The following is a 19,535-nucleotide window of genomic DNA, read 5'->3' on the forward strand; positions in this document are numbered from 1 at the left end:
GAAATTTGGCAAAGTGAGTTCTGGTAGACCCCTTCCCATCTCTGTGAAGTGCTGTTCAGATCGAACTGTATTTGGATATAGCTGCCCTATAGACGACTGACCTCCCGATATATGGTATTGAGGCCATAAAAGATCCATTTATTACCCGAATTCATTGGCATTTGGCACAGTGAGCTTCGGTAGACCCCTACCTATTGCTGTATTTGCCCAATAAATACCCCAGCGTTGGGTATTTACCGGGTAGAAACCCATCTCTACTAATACTACTATCAAAAATCTTAACAATAAATAAATAATTGTTTTAGTTATTGAGTACTATTGTGCTCTGAAATGAACGTTTGAAATTCAAACTTTGAATGTCCGTGACATAAAATCGAACCTGAAGATCACTGAAGTATTCGACCAGTATGCCAGTACAGAATGACTACCAGCTCACATTTAAGTGGTGTTAATCGTCATCACGAGAACCTCAGCTAAGATCTACCAGGCACGTGCACGGAGTAGCTGCAACTGCAATAGCGGACATTCAGCGGTATTGAGGGGACAGTCTCAGTAAGAGACCGGATGGAACCGGCTCTTGCTTAAATAATGCTTGACTCGATATGACAAGGTGAGTTATTGGTACCTTTTAATAACCAATGGCCATAACGTTCTCTCGGCGATCGGTCCAAAAGACTGGAGCAATCTTGCTCACCTATGGAACTTGACGAGGATCGCTACCACATGTAGACATGTTGATATAACAACAACAACCAATATGCCTGTATTCTCAACATTTTGAACCTCTTGAAGCTTCAAATATTTTTATACCCACCACCGAAGGATGGGGGTCTATTCATTTTGTCATTCCGTTTGCAACACATCGAAATATCCATTTCCGACCATATAAAGTATATATATTCTTGATCAGCGTAAAAATCTAAGACGATCTAGACATGTCCGTCCGTCTGTCTGTTGAAATCACGCTACAGTCCTTAAAAATAAAGATATTGAGCTGAAACTTTGCACAGATTCTTTTTTTGTCCATAAGCAGGTTAAGTTCGAAGATGGGCTATATCGGACTATATATTGATATAGCCCCCATATAGTCCTATCCGCCGATTTAGGGTCTTAGGCCAATAAAATCCACATTTATTATCCGATTTTGCTGAAATTTGGGACAGTGAGTTGTGTTAGGCCCTTCGATATCCTTCGTTAATTTGGCCCGGATCGGTTCACATTTGGTTATAGCTGCCATATAGACCAATCCTCCGATTTATGGTTTTGGGCAATAAAAGCCGCATTTATTGTCCGATATCGCCTAAATTTGGGATAGTGAGTTAAGTTAAGCCCCTTGATATAATCCGGAAATATGGCACAGATCGGTCCAAGTTTGTATATAGCTGTCATATAGACTGATCTCTCGGTTTTAGGTTTTGGGACGATGAAAGGCCCATTTATTGTCCGATGTCGCCGAAATTTGGGACAGTGAGTTGTGTTAGGCCCTTCGACATCCTTCATCAATTATATATATAACTGATATGGGACATAAGGTATGTAATTTTCACTGGTTTTTGATGAAAGGTGGTTAACATATAGACCCGACGTGGTGGGTATCCAAAGTTCGGCCCGGCCGAACTTAACGCCTTTTTACTTGTTAACAATTTGGCTAAAATACTTTGGCCCTGAAAAGCTCACACTAAATGCCGCCCAGAATAGTCCGTCAATAAATATAACCTTCATATTAATTTTAGCTCAGATATGTCAATTAATAGGAGGCCGTCGTAGCACAGAGGTTACCATGTCCGCCTTTGACGCTGAACGGGTTTGAATCCTGGCGAGGACATATATGAATTTACATGTCTATAAATTCATAAAGTCCCATATAAACTGAGCCCCCCTATGGCTTCTTGAGGCTATAGACTACCCATTTTTTATTCGTTTGGGTTGAATTTCGGTATATTAAGTAAAATTATGCTCTTTCAAAACATTGATTGACCTTTAAATAGATATAGCCCCCACATAAGCCCATCCCACTATTTTACTTCTTGAAACACTACAAGCCTCGACTGCAACCCGACTATGATGAGTTTTTTGTGAAAAAAAAAAACTGCTAACAAGGATCAAAGCATTTGTTACATGCTTACAGCGACACAGAAAAGTCTACATACTCCACTCAAAAACGAGTTTTGCAAACGAAATTTTTATTCGAAAAAATTTTAGCTAAATATCGAATGATAATAAAATTGCTCGCCATAGTCACCTGTGCTAAAACTATTTAAAATTTATTGGGTTATATTATATCCTCATTATGTAACGCAGTTAGTTAACAAATCTGCCATTTACGAAAAGATATGTAGACTTATCTGTGCCAACATATATATATTTGTGAACCTCTGCTTCCCCATAACTACAGATTTTCTGCTGTCTGCCGATTGTTAGTAGTTAATATAGCTGCTATTACATCAGTAATGCTGCTATTACAGCAGAAGTTCTGCAATTTCACGATAGCAGGCTTGCTGCTGAAAAGTCTGTTGTTTGCTGAAAATGACTGTTACTTAATATATATGGTGGGTTTGTTAGAAGAATAAAATGAAAGAGAATATTTTTGGAAAGAAAATTTGGAAAACAAGATTGCGGTCGTACAACCACTTTCCACACAAAAGTTGTTGTTATTTATTGCACACGCTGTTAATATAGCTGCTATTACATCAGTAGTTCTGCTATTACAGCAGAAGTTCTGCAATTTCAGGATAGCAGGCTTGCTGCTGAAAAGTCTGTTGTTTGCTGAAAATGACTGTTACTTAATATATATGGTGGGTTTGTTAGAAGAATAAAATGAAAGAGAATATTTTTAGAAAGAAAATTTGGAAAACAAGATTGCGGTCGTACAACCACTTTCCACACAAAAGTTGTTGTTATATATTGCACACGCTGTTTTTGAAATAACTTTGAGTACAAATAGACGGCGCACATGCGTTTTAAGACATAGTAAATAAGGGTCATCTTTATTGTAAATAATACACAGCGCACATGCGTCATAAGCATCAAGGAGGTATGAAGAACTTATGCGGCATTTCCCTCTTTAAAATAACTTTACACTACTGTTATACTACTTTACTGAACACGCGAGATGGATTGTTGTTCTTGTGTTAAAAGGCAAAATTTCGAAAAGCAAACAATTCGGCTTCCTCGCAGAAACGGAGAATAAGAAGAGACAATACTTAGGTAGTCCAAACAAAGGTTGACACAATTAAATTTAAGGAAGTTCTTCATCGTCTACCCTTTCATTCCCACTTACTCCGTTATGGGAAAGAAAGGACAGACGATTTGGCGTTGAAGGCCAGACGACTGCCGTCAATAAACTTGGTTAATCCGAAGCCTTCCAGATCGACGCAGTCCGTAGATGGGGGAAACTGTTTCGTTTGTAACACCTTGAACTATTGATCTAAGACCTTATAAAATAAACATATTCCTAAACATTTAGACGCTATCAGTTGATCCAATCATGTCCGTCCGTTCCTCTGTCAATACGCCATTAGAAATCACTATAAGGTCCAAGCGAATAAAGCAATGCGCTTAAAATTTTGCACAATTTCTTCTCATCAAGGGTCCGTTGTGTTGCAAATGGGCCAAATTAATTCACGTTTAGATAAAGCTACCATCGCCGAAGTAACCAGGATTTCATTCTGGGGCGGCCCACTTTACTATTGAAGGCAACCCTAGGACAGAGGTCAGCATGTCCGTCTATGAAGCTGAACGCCTCTATTTGAATCCTAGCGATCATATCAGAAAAGATTTTCAGCGGTGGTTATCCCCTCTTAGTGCTGGCGACATTTATGAGGTACCATGGCATGTAAAATTTTCTCCCCAAACAGGTGTCGCACTGCGATATGCTGTTCGGAATCGGCTAAAAAATGAAGGTCCCTTATTATTGAGCTTAAATTTGAACAGGACAGCACTCAATGATATGTGAGCAGTTTGCACCTGTTTCTTAGTGGGATGTTCGTGCACAAAAAATAAAAGGTTTGGGACGATTGGGACGAAAAATGCTTTTATTACGAAGTATTTCTTTTGTTGTGACGTTACCTATAAAAGTAGAATTTTTGTACGTAACTAACATTGTTTATTGTGAACTCTTATTATTCATTTACAGCATCAATAAATATTCTCTTGTGTCTCTCCAACTAGAGAGAAAGGATGAATATTTAAGGGTAAAGCCCAGTATATAAACACTCACACCATTGCACATTACTGTGTACGTACACAAAAAAATAATCCCAAGTAAGCCCAAGGACTTGCACATAATTGCAATTATGTGCCCGTCACTGGTTTAGACACTTTAAATTTTTTTTTTATCTTTTTGAACGTATGTCGGGCAGCTCCGTCGAGGACGGATATTAGCCCAAGTTACAAAAATTCTGGTATTTCATTGGAGCACCCGACAAGTGGCTACCAAATATTTATAAGAAAATACAACAAGAACTACTTAGGCGCATACATTGTTTGGTTATATTAACACCCAGAAAATAAAATTGCTGATATCAGCAAATACTGTCTGCTGATTATACCCTACACCAACACTGTGGTACAGGGTATTATAATTTAGTGCATTTGTTTGTAACACCTAAAAGGAAGAGAGACAGACCGATCGACTGAGAATCACTTTCTGATTCGGTTTAGCTATGTCCGTCTGTACAAATAAAAAAATCTGCTAATATATTGACTAAATATTGAAAAAAGTTTGACTTCTTGAGTCGCTAGAGGGCACAATTCTTATCCGATTTGGTTGAAATTTTGCATGACTGTGCTGAGATTGGTTGAAATCGGTCCATAACCAGATATATCTTGACTTCTTAAGCGTTTAGGGTGCGCAATACCTATCCGATTTGGCTGAAATTTTGCACGACGTTTTTTGTTATGACTTCCATCAACTGTGCTAAGAATAGTTCAAATCGATTCATAACTTGATATAGCTGCCATATAAACCGATCTGGCGTCTTGACTTCTTGAGCCACTAGAGGGCACAATTATTATCCGATTTAGGTGATATTTGGCTCGAGGTGTTTTGTAATGTTTTCAACAGATGTGCGAAGTATGGTTCAAATCGGTCCATATCCTGGTATAGCTGCCATATAAACCGTTCTGGGCCTTGATTTCTTGAGCCTCTTCAGGGAGCAATTCTTATTCGATTTTGCTGAAATTTTGCATGACTTCCAACAACTATATTAACAAGTAAAAAGGCGTTAAGTTCGGCCGGGCCGAACTTTGGATACCACCTCGGGTAAATATGTAAACCACCTTTCATCAAAATTCGGTGAACATTTCATACCTTATACTCATATACCTCATACCGATCTGAACTATATACGACACGGATGTCGAAAAGCCGAACATAGGTCACTGTGTCAAATTTCAGTGAAATCGTATTATAAATGCGCCTTTTATGGGGCCAAGACTTTAAATCGAGTTATCGGTCTACATGGCAGCTATATCCAAATCTGGACCGATTTGGGCCAAGTTGCATAAACATGTGGAAGAGCCTAACACTAAGCACTGTCCCAAATTTCGGCGAAATCGGACAATAAATGCCTCTTTTATGGGCCCTAAACCTTAAATCCAGAGATCGGTCTATATGGCAGCTATATTCAAATCTGGACCGATCTGGGCAAAATTGAAGAAGGACGTCGAAGAGCCTAACCAAACTCACTGTCTCTAATTTCAGCGACATCGGACAATAAATGCGTCTTTTATGGCCCCAAAACCTAAAACCTAGATATCGGTCTATATGGCAGCTATATCCAAATCTGGACCGATCTCTGCGATATTGCAGAAGTATGTCAAGGGGCTTAACTTAACTCACTGTTCTAAATTTCGGGGACATCGGACAATAAATGAGCATTTTATGGGCCCAAAACCATAAATCAAGAAATCGGTCTATATGGCAGCTATATCCAAATCTGAACCGATTTGGACCAAATTGAAGAAATATGTCAAAGGGCCTAACACATCTCACTGTCCCAAATTTCAGCAAAATCGGATAATGAATGTGCCTATTATGGGCCTTACACCATAAATCGGAGGATCGATCTATATGACAGCTATATCCAAATCTGGACCGATCTGAGCCAAATTAACGAAGGATGTCGATGGGCCTTACACAATTCACTGCCCCGAATTTCATCAAAATCGGATAATAAATGAGCATTTTATGGGCCCAAAACCATAAATCAAGAAATCGGTCTATATGGCAGCTATATCCAAATTCGAACCGATCTGGACAAATTGAAGAAATATGTTAAAGGGCCTAACACATCTCACTGTCCCAAATTTCAGCAAAATCGGATAATGTATGTGCCTATTATGGGCCTTACACCATAAATCGGAGGATCGATCTATATGACAGCTATATCCAAATCTGGACCGATCTGAGCCAAATTGACAAAGGATGTCGAAGGGCCTAACACAACTCACTGTCCCAAATTTCAACAAAATCGGTTTATAAATGTGGCTTTTATGGGCCTAAGAACCTAAATCGGCGGATCGGTCTATATGGGGGCTATATCAAGATATAGTCCGATATAGCCCATCTTCGAACTTAACCTGCTTATGGACAAAAAAAAGAATCTGTGCAAAATTTCAGCTCAATATCTCTATTTTTAAAGACTGTAGCGTGATTTCAACAGACAGACGGACATGGCTAGATCGTCTTAGATTTTTACGCTGATCAATAATATATATAAAGGGTGATTTTTTTGAGGTTAGGATTTTCATGCATTAGTATTTGACAGATCACGTGGGATTTCAGACATGGTGTCAAAGAGAAAGATGCTCAGTATGCTTTGACATTTCATCATGAATAGACTTACTAACGAGCAACGCTTGCAAATCATTGAATTTTATTACCAAAATCAGTGTTCGGTTCGAAATGTGTTCAAATTTTGACAAATTTTGTTCAGCGATGAGGCTCATTTCTGGTTGAATGGCTACGTAAATAAGCAAAATTGCCGCATTTGGAGTGAAGAGCAACCAGAAGCCGTTCAAGAACTGCCCATGCATCCCGAAAAATGCACTGTTTGGTGTGGTTTGTACGCTGGTGGAATCATTGGACCGTATTTTTTCAAAGATGCTGTTGGACGCAACGTTACGGTGAATGAACACATTTCGAACCGAACACTGATTTTGGTAATAAAATTCAATGATTTGCAAGCCTTGCTCGTTAGTAAGTCTATTCATAATGAAATGTCAAAGCATACTGAGCATCTTTCTCTTTGACTCCATGTCTGAAATCCCACGTGATCTGTCAAATACTAATCACCCTTTACTTTATAGGGTCGGAAATGGATATTTCGATGTGTTGCAAACGGAATGACAAAATGAATATACCCCCATCCTTCGGTGGTGGGTATAAAAATGGTTCAAAATCGGTCCATAACCTGATATAGATGCCATATAAACCGATCTGGGGTCTTGACTTCTAGAGCCATTAGAGCGCGCAATTATTATCCGATGTAGCTGAAATTTTGCATGAGGTGTTTTGTTATGACTTCCAACAACTATGTTAAGAATAGTTCAAATCGGTCCATAACCTAATAAGGCTGCCATGTAAACCGATATAGCATCTTGACTTCTTGAGCCTCTAAAGAACGCAAGTATTATCCGATTTGACTGAAATGTACAACAGCTTTTCCCATAACCTTTAACATGCGTGTCGAATGTCGTATGGTAAGAATCCGTTTATAGCATAATACAGCTCCCATATAAACCGATTTCCCTATTTTACTTCTTCAGCTCCTAAAGTGCGTAATTCTTACTAGATTTGGCTGAAATTTTACACAATGACTTCTACTATGGTCTCCAATATTCAATTCAATTATGGCCCGAAATGAACAAGTACTTGCAATTGTTCCAATAACATAGCAATTCTTTTCTTTTATCCTTTGTTTGCCTAACAAGATATACCGTGGCAAGAGCTCGACAAATGTGATCCATGGTGGAGGGTATATAAGATTCGGCCCGGCCGAACTAAGCAAGCTTTTACTTATTTGTTTTATTTCTTCGAAGAAACCCACCATAAATTAAGCAGCAGTCATTTTCAGCAAACAACAGATTTTCAGCAGTAGGCCTATTGTTCTGAAATTACAGAGCTACTGCTGTAATAGCAGAACTACTGCTGTAATAGCAGCAAAATTAACTACTAACAGTCAGCAGACAATGTATCCTATTTTTAGCAGTCTTTTCTCTATGATTGTTTGATTTCAGTAGATATTCTGACTGCTGTTCTTTGAAATCATAAAAAATGATTAAATTTTATAAAATTGTACTCTGAAAGCCTTTAAAATAAACAAGTAAAAAGGCGTTAAGTTCGGCCGGGCCGAACTTTAGATACCCACCACCTCAAGTATATATGTAAACCACCTTTCATCAAAATTCGGTGAAAATTTCATACCTTATACTCATATACCTCATACCGATCTGAACTATATACGACACGAATGTCGAAAAGCCGAACATAGGTCACTGTGTCAAGTTTCAGTGAAATCGGATTATAAATGCGCCTTTTATGGGGCCAAGACTTTAAATCGAGACATCGGTCTACATGGCAGCTATATCCAAATCTGGACCGATTTGGGCCAAGTTGCATAAACATGTGGAAGAGCCTAACACTAAGCACTGTCCCAAATTTCGGCGAAATCGGACAATAAATGCCTCTTTTATGGGCCCTAAACCTTAAATCCAGAGATCGGTCTATATGACAGCTATATTCAAATCTGGACCGATCTGGGCAAAATTGAAGAAGGACGTCGAAGAGCCAAGTTGCCGATTTGGGCCAAGTTGCATAAACATTTCGAAGAGCCTAACCAAACTCACTGTCTCAAATTTCAGCGACATCGGACAATAAATGCGTCTTTTATGGCCCCAAAACCTAAAACCTAGATATCGGTCTATATGGCAGCTATATCCAAATCTGGACCGATCTCTGCGATATTGCAGAAGTATGTCAAGGGGCTTAACTTAACTCACTGTTCCAAATTTCGGGGACATCGGGCAATAAATGAGCATTTTATGGGCCCAAAACCATAAATCAAGAAATCGGTCTATATGGCAGCTATATCCAAATTCGAACCGATCTGGATCAAATTGAAGAAATATGTCAAAGGGCCTAACACATCTCACTGTCCCAAATTTCAGCAAAATCGGATAATGAATGTGGCTATTATGGGCCTTACACCATAAATCGGAGGATCGATCTATATGGCAGCTATATCCAAATCTGTACCGATCTGAGCCAAATTAACGAAGGATGTCGATGGGTTTTACACAATTCACTGCCCCGAATTTCATCAAAATCGGATAATAAATGTGGCTTTTGTGGGCCTAAGATCCTAAACCGGAGGATCGGTCTATATGGCAGCTATATCCAAATCTGAACCGATCTGAACCAAATTAAAGAAACATGCCAAAGGGCCTAAGACAACTCACTGTCCCAAATTTCAGCGAAATCGGACCATAAATGTGGCTTTTATGGGCCTAAGACCCTAAATCGGAGGATCGATCTATATGGCAGCTATATCCAAATCTGGACCGATCTGAGCCAAATTAACGAAGGATGTCGATGGGTTTTACACAATTCACTGCCCCGAATTTCATCAAAATCGGATAATAAATGTGGCTTTTGTGGGCCTAAGATCCTAAACCGGAGGATCGGTCTATATGGCAGCTATATCCAAATCTGAACCGATCTGAACCAAATTAAAGAAACATGCCAAAGGGCCTAAGACAACTCACTGTCCCAAATTTCAACAAAATCGGATAATAAATGTGGCTTTTATGGGCCTAAGACCCTAAATCGGCGGATCGGTCTATATGGGGGCTATATCAAGATATAGTCCGATATAGCCCATCTTCGAACTTAACCTGCTTATGGACAAAAAAAAGAATCTGTGCAAAATTTCAGCTAAATATCTCTATTTTTAATGACTGTAGCGTGATTTCAACAGATAGACGGACAAACGGACGGACATGGCTAGATCGTCTTAGATTTTTACGCTGATCAAGAATATATATACTTTATAGGGTCGGAAATGGATATTTCGATGTATTGCAAACGGAATGACAAAATGAATATACCCCCATCTTTCGGTGGTGGGTATAAAAAGTAAGATATAATATGCAAGCTCTTTTATTTATTTTCAATGTTACTCTACATACCAAACTTCTGTCAAACCAGCAAAAATTAAAGCTTCTAAAAACCAAACAAGGATGATCGAGAGACCAGTTTACATGGAAGCTATATCAGCCAAATCGGACAAAAATGGTGGCTTCCAAGGGCTTAAGAAGTCAAATCGGGAGATCGGTTTATATGGGAGGGATATGGGCCATTTGGCCCTACATCAATACTAAGTATCTGTGCAAAATTTCAATCGGGTAGCTTTACGCGTTCGTCCTCTATCGAGATTTCGACAGACGAATATTTGGCAGCCCCAACAAATTTTGGAAATACCGAGGTGACCAAAGAGATATCTCAATGCCCACATGGCATATTTTTTTAACAGTTTTTTTTTTTTTGATTTTCTCCCACTGTGCGACGTAAGTCACATATTTGTTAGTCGTCTTTCACATAATGCAACATAATTGTGTAAAAACAGTAAAATATCGTTAAAAACAGTGGCATATTGTTTGAAACGTGTTTTGATTTATTTTGTTATTTTTTTCTTCACCGAAATCGAAAACTTTTTGACAAATTACGTTCGTAAGCAAGCCATCATCCAAATATGGAATTGAATAAAATTTTGAGCAAAAACTTGCTCGATAACGGATGCGAGATTTAGGCCCCAGATACTAACTGTGCGACAGCAGTAATATTAGTAATATTATTTTTTATTTATAGCATAACGAAAACAGTAGATGATAGAACAACACCAGAAAGGAGTTGTGCGAAAATGGAAGACTTGTAATATAATTGCGTACCATAACATCGAAATAAGCCGAAATAAACTCTGAAAAAGTTTGAATTGTCAACCGAAATCCATTTAAATTTGATAAAATTTTAGTTTCATTTTGTTACAACATTAAATTTAACTTGGCATCCTTTTCAATAGGCACAATCAATTTTAAAACTAACAAGTAAAAGCGTGCTAAGTTCGGCCGGGCCGAATCTTATATACCCTCCACAATGGATCGCATTTGTCGAGTTCTTTTCCCGGCATCTCTTCTTAGTCAGAAAAGGATATAAAAAAAGATTTACTCTACTATTAGAGCGATATCAAGATATGGTCCGGTTTGGACCAAAATTAAATTATATGTTGGAGACCTGTGTAAAATGTCAGCCAATTCGAATAAGGATTGTGCCCTTTGGGAGCTCAAGAAGTAAAATAGAGAGATCGATTTATATGGGAGCTGTATGGGGCTATATATTTCAGCCAAATCGGATAGGAATTGCGCCCTCTAGAAGCTCAAAAGGTCAAGTCCCCAGATCTGTTTATATGACAGCTATATCAGGTTTTGAACCGATTTGAACCATACTATATCAGGTTTTGAACCGATTTGAACCATACTTGGCGCAGTTGCAAAATTTCAGCCAAATCGGATAAGAATTGCGCCCACTAGAGGCTCAAGAAGTCAAGACCAAAGATCGGTTTATATGGCAGCTATATCAAAACATGGACCGATGTGGCCCATTTACAATTCCAACCGACCTTCACTAATAAGAAGTATTTGTGCAAAATTTCAAGCGGCTAGCTTTACTCCTTCGGAAGTTAGCGTGCTTTCGACAGACAGACGGACGGACATGGCTAGATCGACATAAAATGTCGCGACGATCAAGAATATATATACTTTATGGGGTATCAGACGAATATATCGAGTAGTTACAAACAGAATGACGAAATTAGTATACCCCCCATCCTATGGTGGAGGGTATAAAAAGAATACGCATATGCATACACGATTAAAAAAAAAATGTTTGGAAAATGTTAACAACAAACGAAATACTTTTATCCGGAAGTTTTACTTTAATTGTAGCCGTGTAACATTTCGCTTTAACATATCAAACGTTAGCCATAAACGTAGTATTATTGAACGTAACTAACTTTGTTTATTGTAACCTAACTTTATTTATTTAGCAGCTTCGTCTACTGTAAAAGGACCTTCCATTTGTTGTAAAATCAAAAACTCTTTTATTGCAAAATTGCTTCGATAACCGAAAACGATTATCCTGTACTGGACCAATAATTATTCTCTTGTATCTCTCCTACTAGGGACAAAGGGTGAATATTTGTGCGTATAGATCAGTGGTGAACACATTTACTCACACTATTGCACATTACTGTGTACGTACACAAAAAAAAAATCATCCCAAGCAAGCCCATGCTCTTGCAAGTAATTGTAATTGGGTGCTGGTGCCTGGTATTGACGACTTCCCACTCAAAACATTTTTTCCTTTTTTTGGCAGACCAAAGAGCAGTATGTTTGGCAGCTCGATCAAGTGCGGATGGTAAACTCGAGAAACGAAAAATTTTAATGTTAGGCCTCAGGAACAAAAATGCTGGTACGTCCAATGGCAAAAGTCATTAGAACAACGAGCAATTGACAGCTGGGTACAAGAAAACACAATAAGCATACCTAAGGCACATACATTAAGAAATATACATCTCAAAGTAGCTAAATGCCTAGTTGTGTTATACCCTGCATAACTACTGTGGTACAGAATATTATAACTTAGTGAATTTGTGTGTCACACACAGAAGGAATAGAGATAGGCCCATTAAGTATACCGATTGACTCAGAATCATATTCTGATTCGATTTATCTACATCCGTCTGTCTGTCTGTCCATGTGAATTTGTGTACAAAGTGCAGGTTGCAATACACATCCTATCATCTTCAAATTTGGCACAAGCATTTTCTTGGGCCCAGAGACGAAGCTTATTGAAATGGGAAAAAATCGGTTCAGATTTGGATAAAGCCCCATATATATGTTCGTCCGATTTGGACTGAAATTGCAATTATATCGTCATTTGTAAACCGATTCTCATGAAATGCTGCAGACTCCATAAAGTATATTAATTCTTGATCGTCATGACATTTTAAGTCGTTCTAGCCATGTCCGTCCGACCATCTGTCGAAAGCACGCTAACTTTTGAAGGAGTAAAGCTAGGCGCTTGTAATCTTGCACAAGTACTTCTTATTAGTGTAGGTCGGCTCGGATCGTAAATGGGCCATATCGGTCCATGTTTTGATATAGCTGCCATATAAACCGATCTTGACTTCTTGAGCTTCTAGAGGGCTCAATTCTTATCCGATTTGACACGTGGTGTTTTGGTATCACAGCCGATATCTGTGCTAGATAGTGTGGTCTAAATCGGTTCATAACCTGATATAGCCGCTATATAAACCTACCTTGGGTCTTGACTTCTAGAGCTTCTAGAGGTCTAGAGAAATCTTATCCGATTTGGCTAAAATTTTGCAGGATGTGTTTCGTTATGACTTGCAACAATGGTTCAAATCGGTCTATAATCTGATTTAACTGCCATATAAGCCGATCTTGGGTCTTTATTTCTTAGCTTCTAGAGGGCGCAGTTCTTATCCGATTTGAAATTTTTAATCAATATGGTTGAAAATTTGCATATGACGTTTTGATATGACTTCCAACAACTGTTCTATGCATGGTCTAAATCGGTATATAACCTGATATAGGTGCCATTGAAACAGATCTTTCAGTTTGACTTTTTGCGCCTCTGGAGGGCGTTATTATTACTCGATTTGCCTGAAATTTTGGAGGTGGCGTTTTTCTATGACTGGTGTTTTACTATTGGAAAAAGTCATTCAAAGAACCTGACAAATGCGATCCACTGTGAAAGGTTTATAAGATTCGGCCCGGCCGAACTTAGCACGCTCTTACTTGTTATTTTTAAGGCCTTTATTAACCCATTTATCTATTGGGTTTTTCATATAGACGGCGTTGACAAATTTTTTCACAGCTTGTGACTCTTAATTGCATTCTTTCTTCTGTCAGTTATCAGCTGTTACTTTTAGCTTGCTTTAGAAAAAAAGTGTAAAAAAAGTATATTTGATTAAAGTTCATTCTAAGTTTTATTAAAAATGCATTTACTTTCTTTTAAAAAATCCGCAATTACTTTTTGGGCAACCCAATATCATTCTCTCAAAAAATCCAATTACTTAAGGCCTTTTTACTTGTTACTATATCATAAAACGCAGCTCACATGCGCCTGTACTCACAACTATTTTCTACTAGCTGACTCGCTTCGCTGCGCCTTTTTATACCCACCACCGAAGGATGGGGGTATATTCATTCATTTTGTCATTCCGTTTGCAACACATCGAAATATCCATTTGCGACCCTATAAAGTATATATATTCTTGATCAGCGTAAAAATCTAAGACGATCTAGACATGTCCGTCCGTCTGTCCGTCTGTCTGTTGAAATCACGCTACAGTCTTTAAAAATAGAGATATTGAGCTGAAATTTTGCACAGATTCTTTCTTTGTTCATAAGCAGGTTAAGTTCGAAGATGGGCTATATCGGATCATATATTGATATAGCCAACATATAGACCAATCCGCCGATTTAGGGTCTTAGGCCCATAAAAGCCACATTTATTATCCGATTTTGTTGAAATTTGGGGCAGTAAGTTGTGTTAGGCCTTTCGACATCCTTCGTCAATTTGGCTCAGATCGGTCCGGATTTGGATATAGCTGCCATATAGACCGATCCTCCGATTTAGGGTCTAAGGCCCATAAAAGCCACATTTATTATCCGATTTCGCTGAAATTTGGGACAGTGAGTTGTGGTTGGCACTTCGACTTCCTTCGTTAATTTGGCCCAGATCGGTTCAGATTTGGATATAGCTGCCATATAGACCGATCCTCCGATTTAGGGTCTTACGCCCACAAAAGCCACATTTATTATCCGATTTTGATGAAATTCGGGACAGTGAATTGTGTAAAACCCATCGACATCGTTCGTTAATTTGGCGCAGATCAGTTCAGATTTGTATATAGCTGCCATATAGATCGATCCTTCGATTTATGGTGTAAGGCCCATAAAAGCCACATTCATTATCCGATTTTGCTGAAATTTGGGACATTGAGTTGTGTTAGGCCCTTTGACATATTTCTTCAATTTGGTCACGATCGGTTCAGATTTGGATATAGCTGCCATATAGACCGAATTCTTGATTTATGGTTTTGGGCCCATAAAATGCTCATTTATTGTCCGATGTCCCCGAAATTTGGAACAGTGAGTTTGGTTAGGCTCTTCGACGTCCTTCTTAAATTTTGCCCAGATCGGTACAGATTTGAATATAGCTCCCATATAGACCGATCTCTGGATTTAAGGTTTTGGGCCCATAAAAGAGGCATTTATTGTCTGATTTCGCCGAAATTTGGGACAGTGCTTTGTGTTAGGCTATTCGACATGTTTATGCAACTTGGCCCAAATCGGTCCAGATTTGGATATAGCTGCCATGTAGACCGATATCTCGATTTAAAGTCTTGACCCCATAAAAGGCGCATTTATAATCCGATTTCACTGAAATTTGACACAGTGACTTATGTTCGGCTTTTCGACATCCGTGTCGTATATAGTTCAGATCGTTATGAGGTATATGAGTATAAGGTATGACATTTTCACCGAATTTTGATGAAAGGTGGTTTACATATATACCCGAGGTGGTGGGTATCCAAAGTTCGGCCCGGCCGAACTTAACGCCTTTTTACTTGTTTCACTTTATATAGAACAAAAGTTTCCTTGAAATATTTATTTTCGACAATTAAAGATCTTTTAGTTAAATACCATGCTACGAAAATAGTATATCGCTAGACTAACAGTTTAACAATATAAGTGCCTTTATCTGAATCCCATATAATCTTTATTGGTCTACGAATTTAAGTTTGGATGTAAGGTGTACTCCATTCTTAAAATTCTTCATTTCATCCCGATATTCTTATGATGCCTGATTAAGTGGTCTTTGCGAAGGAGAGGTGGTCCTCCAGATACTTGGCCCTAAAAAAATATCAGCATCGTGCTCTTCTCTCAAATTACATATGTTAAACCCCATATTGCCATTGGCTTAAGAGGAGTTTACAGGATGAGGCGTCCCCCAACCACATGGCCCCAAAATAGGTTACCATATTCGTTTTCTCATCTCAAATACCATTCATTTGAGCCACAAATTGGCATGGTCGAAAAAATATTTCCCTTTGGGGGTGTTTTGGCAAAGGGGTGATGCCCTAAATACATGGCCCTACATTTGGATATCAAATTCGTATTCTACTCCCAAATACCTTTATTTGAGTCCCATATTGCAATGGTCACTAAAAAATTGCTGTTTGTGGGGTATTTTGGGAAAGGGGTAGACCCCCAGAAAATTGGTCCCGAAAATGGGTATCAATTCTTGCTCTACCCCCAAATACCTTTTATTTAACCTCCACATATATCTATATATCATTTATTTGAACCCCTTATTGCCAGTGCCCTCAAAATTGGATATCAAATTCGTTTTCAAATCTCATTTAAACTCCTTATTGCAAAAGTCAGCAAATATGTCCGGTTTGGGGTATTGGCCCTGAAACCTATGAATATTTAGTTCCACTTTCTTTAAGACCCAAATTGTCTTGGTGAGCAAATACGTCCTATTTGGGGGTTATTATGGTGATGGGACGTCCGGTAGACAATTGGCCCCTAATGTTGATATCAGATACATGGTCTACTCCCACATACCTTTAATTTGAGCCCCATACTTCCATAGTCGGCAAACGTGACTGGCTTGGGGGGTGTTTTGGGGGATGGGCGGCCACTCAGTGAGTTGGCCTTGGAAACATATATCGGATTCATGTTCCACTTTAAAAATTCTCTTATTTGAGCCTCATATTGCAATAGTCAGAAAATACTTACTATTTGGGTGGTGTTGTGGGGGTGGAGTGGCCCCATAGACACTTTTCCCGAATATTCATATCAAATCCGTGCTTTACTCCCAAAGACCACTCATTTGAGCACTTGGTCCCATATTTTGATATCGGAATCGTATTCCACATTCGAATACCTTTTATTTAAGCCCCATATTCCCATGGTCAGTAAATAAGTCCTGTTTGGGGGCTGTTTTGGGGAAGGGGTGGACCCCCAGCAACGTGGTCTCACATTTAGATATCAGATTCGTATTATATTGGCAAATACCTTTCATTTGAGTTCCATATTGCCGTGGTCGGTAAATGTCTCCGATTTAGGGGTATTTTGAGTCTTGGGGTGGTCCCCCTAGTACTTGGTCCGACAATTGAATATCAGATACGTTTTCTTATCCTAAATACCTTTCATTTGAGTCCCATATTGTCGCGATTGTTCTAAATATATGTTTGGTGGATTTTAGGGTGGGGCAGCCCCCCTAGGTACCCCATCCGAAATTTGGATACCAAAATTTTATTTTTAGGGTATTATAAAGAGCACACAAAATTTCGCACCATCTCCGAGATCTGGCGTTTCTGAAAATTAGGGTAAGGGGAGGGTCCGCCCCCCCTTCAGATATCAAAAAATTTAGTATCCTATCCACCACGGGATCATTATGCACCATCTGTGAAAATTTCAAGAAAATCGGTTCAGCCGTTTATGAGTCTATAAGGCACACAAACATACAAACAAACAAACAAACCTACAACAAACAAATTGATTTTTATACCCTCCACCATAGGATGGGGGTATACTAATTTCGTCATTCTGTTTGTAACTACTCGAAATATTCGTCTGAGACCCCATAAATATATATATTTTTGATCGTCGCGACATTTTATGTCGATCTAGCCATGTCCGTCCGTCCGTCTGTCTGTCGAAAGCACGCTAACTTACGAAGGAGTAAAGCTACGCGCTTGAAATTTTGCACAAATACTTCTTATTAGTGCAGGTCGGTTAGTATAGTAAATGGGCCATAACGGTCCATGTTTTGCTATAGCTGCCATATCAACCGATCTTGGGTCTTGATTTCTTGAGCCTCTAGAGTGCGCAATTTTGCAAGACGTATTTTATTCTTACTTTCAACAACTGTATCAAATAAGGTTCAAATCGGTTCATAACCTGATATAGCTGCCATATAAACCGATCTGGGATCTTGACTTCTTGAGCCTGTAGAGGTCGCAATTATTATCCCATTTGCCTGAAATTTTGTACGACGGATTCTCTCATGACCATAAACATACGTGTTTATTATGGTCTGAATCGGTCTATAGCCCGATACAGCTCCCATATAAATCGATCGCTCTATTTTATTTCTTGAGCCCCAAGGGCGCAATTCTTATTCGAAATGACTGACATTTCACACAGGTCTCCAACATGTAATTTAATTGTGGTCCAAACCGGACCATATATTATTATCACTCTAATAGCAGAGCAAATCTTTTCTCATATCCTTTTTATACCCTCCACCATAAGATGGGGGGTATACTAATTTCGTCATTCTGATTGTAACTACTTGAAATATTCGTCTGAGACCCCATAAAGTATATATATTCTTGATCGTCGTGAAATTTTATTGTAAATGGGCCATATCGCTCCATGTTTTGATATAGCTGCCATATAAACCGATCTTGGGTCTTGACTTCTTGAGCCTCTAGAGTGCGCAATTCTTATCCGATTGTAATGAAATTTTGCACGACGTGTTTTGTTATTATATCCAACAACTGTGCTAAGTATGGTTCAAATCGGTTCATAACCTGATATAGCTGCCATATAAACCGATCTGGGATCTTGACTTCTTGAGCCTCTAGAGTGCGCATTTCTTATCCGATTAGGATGAAATTTTGCACGACGTGTTTTGTTATGATATCCAACTACTGTGCCAAGTATGGTTCAAATCGTTTCATAACCTGATATAGCTGCCATATAAACCGATCTGGGGTCTTTACTTCTTGCGCCTCTAGAGTGCGCAATTCTTATGCGATCAGAATGAAATTTTGCACGACGTGTTTCGTTATTATATCCAACAACTGTGCTAAGTATGGTTCAAATCGGCGCATAACTTTATATAGCTGTCATATAAACCGATCTTGTGTCTTGACTTCTTGAGCCTCTAGAGGTCGCAATTCCTATCCGATATGAATGAATTTTGACACGTAGTATTTTGTTATGATATCCAACAACTGTGCAAATTATGGTTCAAATCGGTTCATAACCTGATATAGCTGTCATATAAACAGATCTGGGGACTTGACTTCTTGAGCTTCTAGAGGGCGCAATTCCTATCCGATTTGATATAGCTGCCCTATAAATCAATCTGGGATCTTGACTCCTTGAGCCTCTAGAGGTCGCAATTATTATCCGATTTGCCTGAAATTTTGTACGACGGATTCTTTCATGACCATCAACATATGTGTTTATTATGGTCTGAATCGGTCCATAGCCCGATACAGCTCCCATATAAATCGATCTCTCTATTTTGCTTTTTGAGCTCACAAAGAGCGCAATTCTTATTCGAATTGGCTGACATTTTACACAGGTCTCCAACATATAATTTAATTGTGGTCCAAACCGGAGCATATCTTGATATCGCT

Source organism: Stomoxys calcitrans, chromosome 4 (assembly GCF_963082655.1).
Source record: "Stomoxys calcitrans chromosome 4, idStoCalc2.1, whole genome shotgun sequence".
Taxonomy (NCBI): Eukaryota; Metazoa; Arthropoda; class Insecta; order Diptera; family Muscidae; genus Stomoxys; species Stomoxys calcitrans.